At 42.5% G+C, this 14,985-nt stretch overlaps 1 non-coding gene across 1 annotated transcript; it reads left to right on the top strand.

The window, feature by feature from the left end:
• The first annotated feature begins 3,464 nt into the window (after nucleotides 1–3,464).
• On the top strand, nucleotides 3,465–3,619 carry LOC131292107 (5.8S ribosomal RNA). The gene has a single exon (XR_009189806.1). It is a non-coding gene; the product is annotated as a 5.8S ribosomal RNA (ribosomal RNA).
• Nucleotides 3,620–14,985: the final 11,366 nt, after the last annotated feature.

Genomic DNA, 14,985 nt, shown 5'->3' on the forward strand with positions numbered 1-14,985 from the left:
GCGTCCGGAGGTACGCGTACCGCCTACCCGAAAGATGGTGAATCAGGGGTGTTCGATCAGCAATGGTCGGATGCCCCGTCGTAGTCCAACTATGACAATCAAAGTCAAGACCTCCGGGTTGAGACTTTCTAAGAGTACAAGCATAAAGGAACACGGACCAAGCCGTACCGAGAGAATCGGTACTAGAGCCCTCGTGGTTCTACATTGAGAGAGCCCTCGTGGTTCTCATTAGGGGCTTTATGCAAGTCGTACTCAATACTGTGGTGTGAAGTATAAAGTATAGAGTCCTCCACTGGTCCACGCTGCTCCGGCGGTCCTGGGTAAGATAGTTCATTCTAGCTTGCCCTATGTGGAAGAGGACTCAATACCCTACCTGTTGAGCTTGAAACAAAGTCATCACTTGGGCATGCTCATATTGCCATACACAATTACATTATATTCGAATGAGCATGCAAGCGACCCTATATAGACCGAACCAAAACGATAGATACCGCCGTAGTTCACCCCCACCAAGTGATGACTTCAGTATGGCTAGTGTGTGAAGTATAAAGTATAGTCCTCCCCTGGTCCACACTGCTTCGGCGGTCCTGGGTAAGATAGTTAGTTCTAGCTTGCCCTATGTGGAAGAGGACACAATACTTAATACTTAGAGTACAAGCATAAAGGAACACGGACCAAGCCGTACCGAGAGAATCGGTACTAGAGCCCTCGTGGTTCTACATTGAGAGAGCCCTCGTGGTTCTCATTAGGGGCTTTATGCAAGTCGTACTCAATACTGTGGTGTGAAGTATAAAGTATAGAGTCCTCCACTGGTCCACACTGCTCCGGCGGTCCTGGGTAAGATAGTTCATTCTAGCTTGCCCTATGTGGAAGAGGGCACATTACTCAATACTGTGGTGTTATGAACAAAGTATAGTCCTCCACTGGTCCACGCTGCTTCGGCGGTCCTGGGTAAGATAGTTAGTTCTAGCTTGCCCTATGTGGAAGAGGGCATACAAGACAAAGTATAGTTCTCCCCTGGTCCACGCTGCTTCGGCGGTCCTGGGTAAGATAGTTTATTCTAGCTTGCCCTATGTGGAAGAGAGCATACATGAACCAAGAACGAAGGTTATGATCGAGGAATGATTCGACAACTAACCGATGGTATGAAATGTGAAGAATTCAAGCAAGCACACAATCAAGTCATCACTTGGGCATGCTCGATAGCCAACCCTATGACATTAACCTAGTAGAGCATGCGAAAACCAATATATATGTAAACGATGCCCCTCCCTAGTTCAGCGCTTCAACCAAGTGATGATTTCAGAATGGCTAAATCAAATCGGTTCAAAACATACCATCGGTACCCTATTGAAACACACAAGTCGATATCAAACCTCATGATTGTGTAGTCCTCCACTGGTCCACACTGCTCCGGCGGTCCTGGGTAAGATAGTTCATTCTAGCTTGCCCTATGTGGAAGAGGGCACATTACTCAATACTGTGGTGTTATGAACAAAGTATAGTCCTCCACTGGTCCACGCTGCTTCGGCGGTCCTGGGTAAGATAGTTAGTTCTAGCTTGCCCTATGTGGAAGAGGGCATACAAGACAAAGTATAGTTCTCCCCTGGTCCACGCTGCTTCGGCGGTCCTGGGTAAGATAGTTTATTCTAGCTTGCCCTATGTGGAAGAGAGCATACATGAACCAAGAACGAAGGTTATGATCGAGGAATGATTCGACAACTAACCGATGGTATGAAATGTGAAGAATTCAAGCAAGCACACAATCAAGTCATCACTTGGGCATGCTCGATAGCCAACCCTATGACATTAACCTAGTAGAGCATGCGAAAACCAATATATATGTAAACGATGCCCCTCAATAGTTCAGCGCTTCAACCAAGTGATGATTTCAGAATGGCTAAATCAAATCGGTTCAAAACATACCATCGGTACCCTATTGAAACACACAAGTCGATATCAAACCTCATGATTGTGTAGTCCTCCACTGGTCCACACTGCTCCGGCGGTCCTGGGTAAGATAGTTCATTCTAGCTTGCCCTATGTGGAAGAGGGCACATTACTCAATACTGTGGTGTTATGAACAAAGTATAGTCCTCCACTGGTCCACGCTGCTTCGGCGGTCCTGGGTAAGATAGTTAGTTCTAGCTTGCCCTATGTGGAAGAGGGCATACAAGACAAAGTATAGTTCTCCCCTGGTCCACGCTGCTTCGGCGGTCCTGGGTAAGATAGTTATTTCTAGCTTGCCCTATGTGGAAGAGAGCATACATGAACCAAGAACGAAGGTTATGATCGAGGAATGATTCGACAACTAACCGATGGTATGAAATGTGAAGAATTCAAGCAAGCACACAATCAAGTCATCACTTGGGCATGCTCGATAGCCAACCTCATGACATTAACCTAGTAGAGCATGCGAAAACCAATATATATGTAAACGATGCCTCCCTAGTTCAGCGCTTCAACCAAGTGATGACTTCAGAATGGCTAAATCAAATCGGTTCAAACCATACCATCGGTATCCTATTGAAACACACAAGTCGATATCAAACCTCATGATTGTGTAGTCCTCCACTGGTCCACGCCGCTTCGGCCGTCCTGGGTAAAATGGAACATTCCAGCTTGCCCTATGTGGAAGAGGGCACATTACTCAATACTGTGGTGTGAAGTATAAAGTTCAGTTCTCCCCTGGTCCACGCTGCTTCGGCGGTCCTGGGTAAGATAGTTCATTCTAGCTTGCCCTATGTGGAAGAGGACACTTCATACTTCGTCTCTAAGCGGCGGCTTGACTCCTCCCTACGGGGAACGGGTTTACGCGCACAGCGGCGGCTTACGCACTATGGCAGTCATGGATGCCTTACGTTTCTATGAAAAGTGTGTTCCTCCCCTGGTCCACGCTGCTTCGGCAGTCCTGGGTAAGATAGTTAGTTCTAGCTTGCCCTATGTGGAAGAGGACACGTAGACTTACTGTGGTGTGAAGTATAAAGTTCAGTTCTCCCCTGGTCCACGCCGCTTCGGCCGTCCTGGGTAAAATGGATTCATCCAGCTTGCCCTATGTGGAATGAGGACACTTTATGCTTCGTCTCTAAGCGGCGGCTTGCTCCTCCCTACGGGGAACGGGTATACGCGCACAGCGGCGGCTTACGTTATGGCAGTCATGGATGCCTTACGTTTCCATGAAAAGTGTGTTCCTCCCCTGGTCCACGCTGCTTCGGCAGTCCTGGGTAAGATAGTTAGTTCTAGCTTGCCCTATGTGGAAGAGGACACGTAGACTTACTGTGGTGTGAAGTATAAGGTTCAGTTCTCCCCTGGTCCACGCCGCTTCGGCCGTCCTGGGTAAAATGGATTCATCCAGCTTGCCCTATGTGGAATGAGGACACTTTATGCTTCGTCTCTAAGCGGCGGCTTGCTCCTCCCTACGGGGAACGGGTATACGCGCACAGCGGCGGCTTACGCAAGTTAGTCACCCTCGGCAGTGGATCACTCGGCTCATGGATCGATGAAGACCGCAGCTAACTGCGCGTCATAATGTGAACTGCAGGACACATGAACATTGATAAGTTGAACGCATATTGCACGTCGTGGGAACCTACCATGATGTACAGATGACTGAGCGCTTATATTTGAGAAATGTATCGCATACATTTAACTACGCCGTGACACCCGTCACGAGACGTGCACCATGATGTTAACTAGGGTCGCGACGACCCGCTAGCATTAAAGAACCCGTGGTTTACAATATACTGGCATTGGAATTCGAAGTATTTAGAGCGTCCGTGTTCCCGCGTGAGGCGGAAGTACGAGGAGAAGGCGTGCTTGTGGTGTCTGTGGTGGTGTTTACTGATGTCTAGCTTCAGCTTATTTATTTATTTAAATAGAAGCGAAGATGTCAAAGTAGCGTCGAAGCAGCAGCGGTAGCACAAATGATTCAAGTATGGAAGTTGACCAAAGGAACACAAACAAACTAGCGTATGGGCAATGGAAGGTATCAGTGAGTTAAACCACACGCGGGCTAACAGCCCGTTAACCGAGTCCAACGGTACATATTGGACATTGAAACAAAGTAGTCGCAAGCCAGATGTGACGATAACAACCGCAAGGTACATAAGCCTCAGTTCATGTGTGACAACCCCCTGAATTTAAGCATATTAATAAGGGGAGGAAAAGAAACCAACCGGGATTCCCTGAGTAGCTGCGAGCGAAACGGGAGAAGCTCAGCACGTAGGGGTGGCGGCCAGTCCGTCTATCCGATTCCGTGTACTGGTGCGTCTCACTATCCGTCATCTTAGCGCTTTTCAAGTCCAACTTGAATGTGGCTCAGAACCCATAGAGGGTGATAGGCCCGTAGAACAGCGCCCGTTGGATGATGGACCGAGCGTGCCATGGAGTCGTGTTGCTTGATAGTGCAGCACTAAGTGGGAGGTAAACTCCTTCTAAAGCTAAATACAACCATGAGACCGATAGTAAACAAGTACCGTGAGGGAAAGTTGAAAAGCACTCTGAATAGAGAGTCAAATAGTACGTGAAACTGCCGAGGGTGTGAAGCTCGTTGAACTCAATTATCCATAGGGCCATGACGCCCTCACCTGGACTGTCAGCAGAACCTCTCTGGACTGACCCGACCCTTGTGAGTTGTCATGGTCCGCGTGTGGACATCGTGATCCATTACGAAATGTTAGCGGTGACTCCGGTTGCCGCGAGCATGTCTGACAATAGGTCCCAAGAAACTGCTGTCGACCCTCTACGTACCTTCAGGTGACGATGGGCTATCGGAACCCTTCGGGTAACCGGTTTTCGGCTAAGTTCAGGTGTGCCGTTGGACGCGTGATGGGCTTGAACGAACTAGAGTGGCTGGAAGCGCATGTTTGGGCATGTAACTGGGCGCGAGCCCGGGGCGACCAGTGCTCCTGATCGGCGATGCATTAACTAATTGAGGTACCTACGGGACCCGTCTTGAAACACGGACCAAGAAGTCTATCTTGCGCGCAAGTCAATGGGAAGTAGCAAACCCAAAGGCGAAGACAAAGCAACTGGCTAGTGTGCGGGATTACGGGTGCACCACAGTCCGCAAGGATTGGCTAGCTGTGCACCCCTCCATCCCCGGGTGTTTGCCCGAAGTCCTGATGGTCGTAGAAGCCGGACCCTCCGGGGGCTGGTGGTGGACCGTCGGGTACCGACGGAACATACCGTGAGCGCGTAGGATGTGACCCGAAAGATGGTGAACTATGCCTGATCAGGTCGAAGTCAGGGGAAACCCTGATGGAGGACCGAAGCAATTCTGACGTGCAAATCGATTGTCAGAGTTGGGCATAGGGGCGAAAGACCAATCGAACCATCTAGTAGCTCCCCTCTTAATACAGCATCCCTACTTGACGACATCTCGGACTAAGTTGATTTTTCATAAATTCTAAGAAAAACATATGTTAGGATGCTGGGAGATGAATTGGATGCTGCATGGAGATGAATCTTGATCATCTTCATCTCCCATCTTAATACAGCATCCCTACTTAAAGGCATCTCGGACTTAGTCGAGTTTTCATAAATTCTAAAAAACATATGTTAGGATGCTGCGAGATGAATGGGATGCTGCATGGAGATGAATCTTGATCTTCTGCATCTCCCATCTTAATACAGCATCCCTACTTAAAGGCATCTTGGACTTAAACGATTTTTCATAAATTCTAAGTAAAACATATGTTAGGATGCTGCGAGATGAATGGGATGCTGCATGGAGATGAATCTTGATCTTCTTCATCTCTCATCTTAATACAGCATCCCTACTTAAAGGCATCTCGGACTTAGTCGATTTTTCATAAATTCTAAGAAAAGCATATGTTAGGATGCTGGGAGATGAATGGGATGCTGCATGGAGATGAATCTTGATCTCCTACATCTCCCATCTCAATACAGCATCCCTACTTAAAGGCATCTCGGACTTAGTCGATTTTTCATAAATTCATAGAAATTCATATGTTAGGATGCTGGGAGATGAATGGGATGCTGCATGGAGATGAATCTTGATCTTCTTCATCTCCCATCTTAATACAGCATCCCTACTTAAAGGCATCTCGGACTTAGTCGATTTTTCATAACTTCTAAGAAATTCATATGCTAGGATGCTGGGAGATGAATGGGATGCTGCATGGAGATGAATCTTGATCTCCTACATCTCCCATCTCAATACAGCATCCCTACTTAAAGGCATCTCGGACTTAGTCGATTTTTCATAAATTCATAGAAAAACATATGTTAGGATGCTGCGAGATGAATGGGATGCTGCATGGAGATGAATCTTGATCTCCTACATCTCTCATCTCAATACAGCATCCCTACTTAAAGCCATCTCGGACTTAGTCGATTTTTCATAAATTCTAAGAAAAACATATGTTAGGATGCTGCGAGATGAATGGGATGCTGCGTGGAGATGAATCTTGATCTTCTTCATCTCCCATCTTAATACAGCATCCCTACTTAAATGCATCTCGGACTTAGTCGATTTTTCATAAATTCTAAGAAAAACATATGTTAGGATGCTGGGAGATGAATGGGATGCTGCATGGAGATGAATCTTGATCTTCTTCATCTCCCATCTTAATACAGCATCCCTACTTACAGGCATCTCGGACTTAGTCGATTTTTCATAAATTCTAAGAAAAACATATGTTTGGATGCTAAGAGATGAATGGGATGCTGCACGGAGATGAATGTTGATCTTCTACATCTCCCATCTCAAAACAGCATCCCTACTTAAAGGCATCTCGGACTTAGTCGATTTTTCATAAATTCTAAGAAAAACATATGTTAGGATGCTGGGAGATGAGTGATATGCTGCATGGAGATGAATCTTGATCTTCTTCATCTCCCATCTTAATACAGCATCAATACTTAAAGGCATCTCGGACTTAGTCGATTTTTCATAAATTCTAAGAAAAACATATGTAAGGATGCTGGGAGATGAATGGGATGCTGCATGGAGATGAATCTTGATCTTCTTAATCTCCTATTTTAATACAGCATCCCTACTTAAAGGCATCTCGTACTTAGTCGATTTTTCATAAATTCATAGAAATTCATATGTTAGGATGCTGGGAGATGAATGGGATGCTGCAAGGAGATGAATCTTGATCTTCTTCATCTCCCATCTTAATACAGCATCCCTACTTGAAGGCATCTCGGACTTAGTCGATTTTTCATAAATTCATAGAAATTCATATGTTAGGATGCTGCGAGATGACTGGGATGCTGCATGCAGATGAATATTGATCTCCTACATCTCCCGTCTCAATACAGCATCCCTACTTAAAGGCATCTCGGACTTAGTCGATTTTTCATAAATTCATAGAAATTCATATGTTAGGATGCTGCGAGATGAATGGGATGCTGCATGGAGATGAATCTTGATCTCCTACATCTCTCATCTCAATACAGCATCCCTACTTAAAGCCATCTCGGACTTAGTCGATTTTTCATAAATTCATAGAAATTCATATTTAAGGATGCTGCGAGATGAATGGGATGCTGCATGGAGATGAATCTTGATCTCCTACATCTCTCATCTCAATACAGCATCCCTAGCAAAAGGCATCTCGGACTTAGTCGATTTTTCATAAATTCTAAGAAATTCATATGTTAGGATGCTGCGAGATGAATGGGATGCTGCATGGAGATGAATCTTGATCTTCTTCATCTCCCATCTCGATACAGCATCCCTACTTAAAGGCATCTCGGACTTAATCGATTTTTCATAAATTCTAAGAAAAACATATGTTAGGATGCTGCGAGATGAAAGAGATGCTGCATGGAGATGAATCTTGATCTTCTTCATCTCCCATCTCGATACAGCATCCCTACTTAAAGGCATCTCGGACTTAGTCGATTTTTCATAAATTCATAGAAATACATATGTTAGGATGCTGCGAGATGAATGGGATGCTGCATGGAGATGAATCTTGATCTTCTTCATCCCCCATCTTAATACAGCATCCCTACTTAAAGGCATCTCGTACTTAGTCGATTTTTCATAAATTCATAGAAATCCATATGTTAGGATGCTGGGAGATGAATGGGATGCTGCATGGAGATGAATCTTGATCTCCTACATCTCCCATCTTAATACAGCATCCCTACTTAAAGGCATCTCGGACTTTGTCGATTTTTCATAAATTCTAAGAAATTCATATGTTAGGATGCTGCGAGATGAAAGGGATGCTGCATGGAGATGAATCTTGATCTTCTGCATCTCCCATCTTAATACAGCATCTCTACTTAAAGGCATCTCGGACTTAGTCGATTTTTCATAAATTCTAAGAAATTCACATGTTAGGATGCTGCGAGATGCATGGGATGCTGCATGGAGATAAATCTTGATCTTTTTCATCTCCCATCTTAATACAGCATCCCTACTTAAAGGCATCTCGGACTTAGTCGATTTTTCATAAATTCATAGAAAAACATATGTTAGGATGCTGCGAGATGAATGGGATGCTGCATGGAGATGAATCTTGATCTTCTTCATCTCCCATCTTAATACAGCATCCCTACTTAAAGGCATCTCGGACTTAGTCGATTTTTCATAAATTCGAAGAAATTCATATGTTAGGATGCTGGGAGATGAATGGGATGCTACATGGAGATGAATCTTGATCTTCTTCATCTCCCATCTCAATACAGCATCCCTACTTGAAGGCATCTCGGACTAAGTCGTTTTTTCATAAAATCTAAGAAATTCATATGTAAGGATGCTGCGAGATGAACGAGATGCTGCATGGAGATGAATCTTGATCTACTTCATCTCCCGTCTTAATACAGCATCCCTGCTTAAAGGCATCTCGGTCTTAGTCAATTTTTCATAAATTCTAAGAAATTCATATATTAGGATGCTGCGAGATGAATGGGATGCTGCATGGAGATGAATCTTGATCTTCTTCATCTCCCATCTTAATACAGCATCCCTACTTAAAGGCATCTCGGACTTAGTCGATTTTTCATAAATTCTAAGAAAATCATATGTTAGGATGCTGCGAGATGAATGGGATGCTGCATGGAGATGAATCTTGATCTTCTTCATCTCCCATCTTAATACAGCATCCCTACTTAAATGCATCTCGGACTTAGTCGATTTTTCATAAATTCTAAGAAAAACATATGTTAGGATGCTGCGAGATGAATGGGATGCTGCATGGAGATGAATCTTGATCTTCTTCATCTCCCATCTTAATACAGCATCCCTACTTAAAGGCATCTCGGACTTAGTCGATTTTTCATAAATTCTAAGAAATTCATATGTTAGGATGCTGGGAGATGAATGGGATGCTGCATGGAGATGAATCTTGATCTCCTACATCTCCCATCTTAATACAGCATCCCTACTTAAAGCCATCTCGGTCTTAGTCGATTTTTCATAAATTCTAAGAAATTCATATGTTAGGATGCTGCGAGATGGATGGGATGCTGCATGGAGATGAATCTTGATCTCCTACATCTCCCATCTCAATACAGCATCCCTACTTAAAGGCATCTCGGACTTAGTCGATTTTTCAAAAATTCATAGAAATTCATATGTTAGGATGCTGCGAGATGAATGGGATGCTGCGTAGAGATGAATCTTGATCTCCTACATCTCTCATCTCAATACAGCATCCCTGCTTAAAGGCATCTCGGACTTAGTCGATTTTTCATAAATTCTAAGAAATTCATATGTTAGGATGCTGCGAGATGAATGGGATGCTGCATGGAGATGAATCTTGATCTTTTTCATCTCCTAACTTAATACAGCATCCCTACTTAAAGGCATCTCGGACATAGTCGATTTTTCATAAATTCGAAGAAATTCATATGTTAGGATGCTGGGAGATGAATAGGATGCTGCATGGAGATGAATCTTGATCTTCTTCATCTCCCATCTCAATACAGCATCCCTTCTTAAAGGCATCTCGGACTTAGTCGATTTTTCATAAATTCATAGAAATACATATGTTAGGATGCTGCGAGATGAATGGGATGCTGCATGGAGATGAATCTTGATCTCCTACATCTCCCATCTTAATACAGCATCCCTACTTAAAGGCATCTCGGACTTAGTCGATTTTTCATAAATTCTAAGAAGTTCATATGTTAGGATGCTGGGAGATGAATGGGATGCTGCATGGAGATGAATCTTGATCTCCTACATCTCCCATCTCAATACAGCATCCCTACTTAAAGGCATCTCGGACTTAGTCGATTTTTCATAAATTCATAGAAATTCATATGTTAGGATGCTGCGAGATGAATGGGATGCTGCATGGAGATGAATCTTGATCTCCTACATCTCTCATCTCAATACAGCATCCCTACTTAAAGCCATCTCGGACTTAGTCGATTTTTCATAAATTCTAAGAAAAACATATGTTAGGATGCTGCGAGATGAATGGGATGCTGCATGGAGATGAATCTTGATCTTCTTCATCTCCCATCTTAATACAGCATCCCTACTTAAATGCATCTCGGACTTAGTCGATTTTTCATAAATTCTAAGAAAAACATATGTTAGGATGCTGCGAGATGAATGGGATGCTGCATGGAGATGAATCTTGATCTTCTTCATCTCCCATCTTAATACAGCATCCCTACTTAAAGGCATCTCGGACTTAGTCGATTTTTCATAAATTCTAAGAAATTCATATGTTAGGATGCTGGGAGATGAATGGGATGCTGCATGGAGATGAATCTTGATCTCCTACATCTCCCATCTTAATACAGCATCCCTACTTAAAGCCATCTCGGTCTTAGTCGATTTTTCATAAATTCTAAGAAATTCATATGTTAGGATGCTGCGAGATGGATGGGATGCTGCATGGAGATGAATCTTGATCTCCTACATCTCCCATCTCAATACAGCATTCCTACTTAAAGGCATCTCGGACTTAGTCGATTTTTCAAAAATTCATAGAAATTCATATGTTAGGATGCTGCGAGATGAATGGGATGCTGCGTAGAGATGAATCTTGATCTCCTACATCTCTCATCTCAATACAGCATCCCTGCTTAAAGGCATCTCGGACTTAGTCGATTTTTCATAAATTCTAAGAAATTCATATGTTAGGATGCTGCGAGATGAATGGGATGCTGCATGGAGATGAATCTTGATCTTCTTCATCTCCCATCCTAATACAGCATCCCTACTTAAAGGCATCTCGGACTTAGTCGATTTTTCATAAATTCTAAGAAATTCATATGTTAGGATGCTGGGAGATGAATGGGATGCTGCATGGAGATGAATCTTGATCTTATTCATCTCTCATCTTAATACAGCATCCCTACTTAAAGGCATCTCGGACTTAGTCGATTTTTCATAAATTCTAAGAAAATCATATGTAAGGATGCTGCGAGATGAATGGGATGCTGCATGGAGATGTATCTTGATCTTCTTTATCTCCCATCTTAATACAGCATCCCTACTTTAAGGAATCTCGGACTTAGTAGATTTTTCATAAATTCTAAGAAAAACATATGTTAGGATGCTGGGAGATGAATGGGATGCTGCATGGAGATGAATCTTGATCTTATTCATCTCTCATCTTAATACAGCATCCCTACTTAAAGGCATCTCGGACTTAGTCGATTTTTCATAAATTCTAAGAAAATCATATGTAAGGATGCTGCGAGATGAATGGGATGCTGCATGGAGATGAATCTTGCTCTTCTTCATCTCCCATCTTAATACAGCATCCCTACTTAAAGGCATCTCGGACTTAGTCGATTTTTCATAAATTCTAAGAAAAACATATGTTAGGATGCTGCGAGATGAATGGGATGCTGCATGGAGATGCATCTTGATCTCCTACATCTCTCATCTCAATACAGCATCCCTACTTAAAGGCATCTCGGACTTAGTCGATTTTTAATAAATTCTAAGAAAAACATATGTTAGGATGCTGGGAGATGAATGGGATGCTGCATGGAGATGAATCTTGATCTTATTCATCTCTCATCTTAATACAGCATCCCTACTTAAGGGCATCTCGGACTTAGTCGATTTTTCATAAATTCTAAGAAAAACATATGTTAGGATGCTGCGAGATGTATGGGATTATGCATGGAGATGAATCTTGATCTTCTTAATCTCCCATCTTAATACAGCATCCCTACTTAAAGGAATCTCGGACTTAGTCGATTTTTCATAAATTCTAAGAAAAACATATGTTAGGATGCTCCGAGATGAATGGGATGCTGCATGGAGATGAATCTTGATCTTCTTCATCTCCCATCTTAATACAGCATCCCTACTTAAAGGCATCTCGGACTTAGTCGATTTTTCATAAATTCTAAGAAAAACATATGTTAGGATGCTGCGAGATAAATGGGATGCTGCATGGAGATGAATCTTGATCTTCTTCATCCCCCATCTCAATACAGCATCCCTACTTAAAGGCATCTCGGACTTAAACGATTTTTCATAAATTCAAAGATAAACATATGTTAGGATATTGCGAGATAAATGGGATGCTGCATGGAGATGAATCTTGATCTTCTTCATCTCCCATCTTAATACAGCATCCCTTCTTAAAGGCATCTCGGACTTAGTCGAGTTTTCATTAATTCTTAGAAATTCATATGTAAGGATGCTGCGAGATGAATGGGATGCTGCATGGAGATGAATCTTGATCTTCTTCATCTCCCATCTTAATACAGCATCCCTTCTTAAAGGAATCTCGGACTTAGTCGGTTTTTCATAAATTCTAAGAAAAACACATGTTAGGATGCAGCGAGATAAATGGGATGCTGCATGGAGATGAATCTTGCTCTTCTTCATCTCCCATCTTAATACAGCATCCCTTCCTAATGGCACCTCGGACTTAGCCGATTTTTCATAAATTCTAGGAAATTCATATGTTAGGATGCTGCGAGATGAATGGGATGCTGCATGGAGATGAATCTTGATCTCCTACATCTCCCATCTCAATACAGCATCCCTACTTGCAGGCATCTCGGACTTAGTCGATTTTTCATAAATTCATAGAAATTCATATGTTAGGATGCTGCGAGATGAATGGGATGCTGCATGCAGATGAATATTGATCTCCTACATCTCCCGTCTCAATACAGCATCCCTACTTAAAGGCATCTCGGACTTAGTCGATTTTTCATAAATTCATAGAAATTCATATGTTAGGAAGCTGCGAGATGAATGGGATGCTGCATGGAGATGAATCTTGATCTCCTACATCTCTCATCTCAATACAGCATCCCTACTTAAAGCCATCTCGGACTTAGTCGATTTTTCATAAATTCATAGAAATTCATATGTTAGGATGCTGCGAGATGAATGGGATGCTGCATGGAGATGAATCTTGATCTCCTACATCTCTCATCTCAATACAGCATCCCTACTTAAAGGCATCTCGGACTTAGTCGATTTTTCATAAATTCATAGAAATTCATATGTTAGGATGCTGGGAGAAGAATGGGATGCTGCATGGAGATGAATCTTGATCTTCTTCATCTCCCATCTTAATACAGCATCCCTACTTGAAGGCATCTCGGACTTAGTCGATTTTTCATAAATTCATAGAAATTCATATGTTAGGATGCTGCGAGATGAATGGGATGCTGCATGCAGATGAATATTGATCTCCTACATCTCCCGTCTCAATACAGCATCCCTACTTAAAGGCATCTCGGACTTAGTCGATTTTTCATAAATTCATAGAAATTCATATGTTAGGATGCTGCGAGATGAATGGGATGCTGCATGGAGATGAATCTTGATCTCCTACATCTCTTATCTCAATACAGCATCCCTACTTAAAGCCATCTCGGACTTAGTCGATTTTTCATAAATTCATAGAAATTCATATGTAAGGATGCTGCGAGATGCATGGGATGCTGCATGGAGAAAAATCTTGATCTTTTTCATCTCCCATCTTAATACAGCATCCCTACTTAAAGGCATTTCGGACTTAGTCGATTTTTCATAAATTCATAGAAAAACATATGTTAGGATGCTGGGAGATGAATGGGATGCTGCATGGAGATGAATCTTGATCTTCTTCATCTCCCATCTTAATACAGCATCCCTACTTAAAGGCATCTCGGACCTAGTCGATTTTTCATAAATTCATAGAAAAACATATGTTAGGATGCTGGGAGATGAATGGGATGCTGCATGGAGATGAATCTTGATCTTTTTCATCTCCTAACTTAATACAGCATCCCTACTTGAAGGCATCTCGGACTAAGTCGTTTTTTCATAAAATCTAAGAAATTCATATGTAAGGATGCTGCGAGATGAACGAGATGCTGCATGGAGATGAATCTTGATCTACTTCATCTCCCGTCTTAATACAGCATCCCTGCTTAAAGGCATCTCGGTCTTAGTCAATTTTTCATAAATTCTAAGAAATTCATATATTAGGATGCTGCGAGATGAATGGGATGCTGCATGGAGATGAATCTTGATCTTCTTCATCTCCCATCTTAATACAGCATCCCTACTTAAAGGCATCTCGGACTTAGTCGATTTTTCATAAATTCTAAGAAAATCATATGTTAGGATGCTGCGAGATGAATGGGATGCTGCATGGAGATGAATCTTGATCTTCTTCATCCCCCATCTTAATACAGCATCCCTACTTAAAGGCATCTCGTACTTAGTCGATTTTTCATAAATTCATAGAAATCCATATGTTAGGATGCTGGGAGATGAATGGGATGCTGCATGGAGATGAATCTTGATCTCCTACATCTCCCATCTTAATACAGCATCCCTACTTAAAGGCATCTCGGACTTTGTCGATTTTTCATAAATTCTAAGAAATTCATATGTTAGGATGCTGCGAGATGAATAGGATGCTGCATGGAGATGAATCTTGATCTTCTGCATCTCCCATCTTAATACAGCATCTCTACTTAAAGGCATCTCGGACTTAGTCGATTTTTCATAAATTCTAAGAAATTCACATGTTAGGATGCTGCGAGATGCATGGGATGCTGCATGGAGATAAA

Source organism: Anopheles ziemanni, assembly GCF_943734765.1.
Source record: "Anopheles ziemanni chromosome X unlocalized genomic scaffold, idAnoZiCoDA_A2_x.2 X_unloc_31, whole genome shotgun sequence".
Lineage (NCBI taxonomy): Eukaryota > Metazoa > Arthropoda > Insecta > Diptera > Culicidae > Anopheles > Anopheles ziemanni.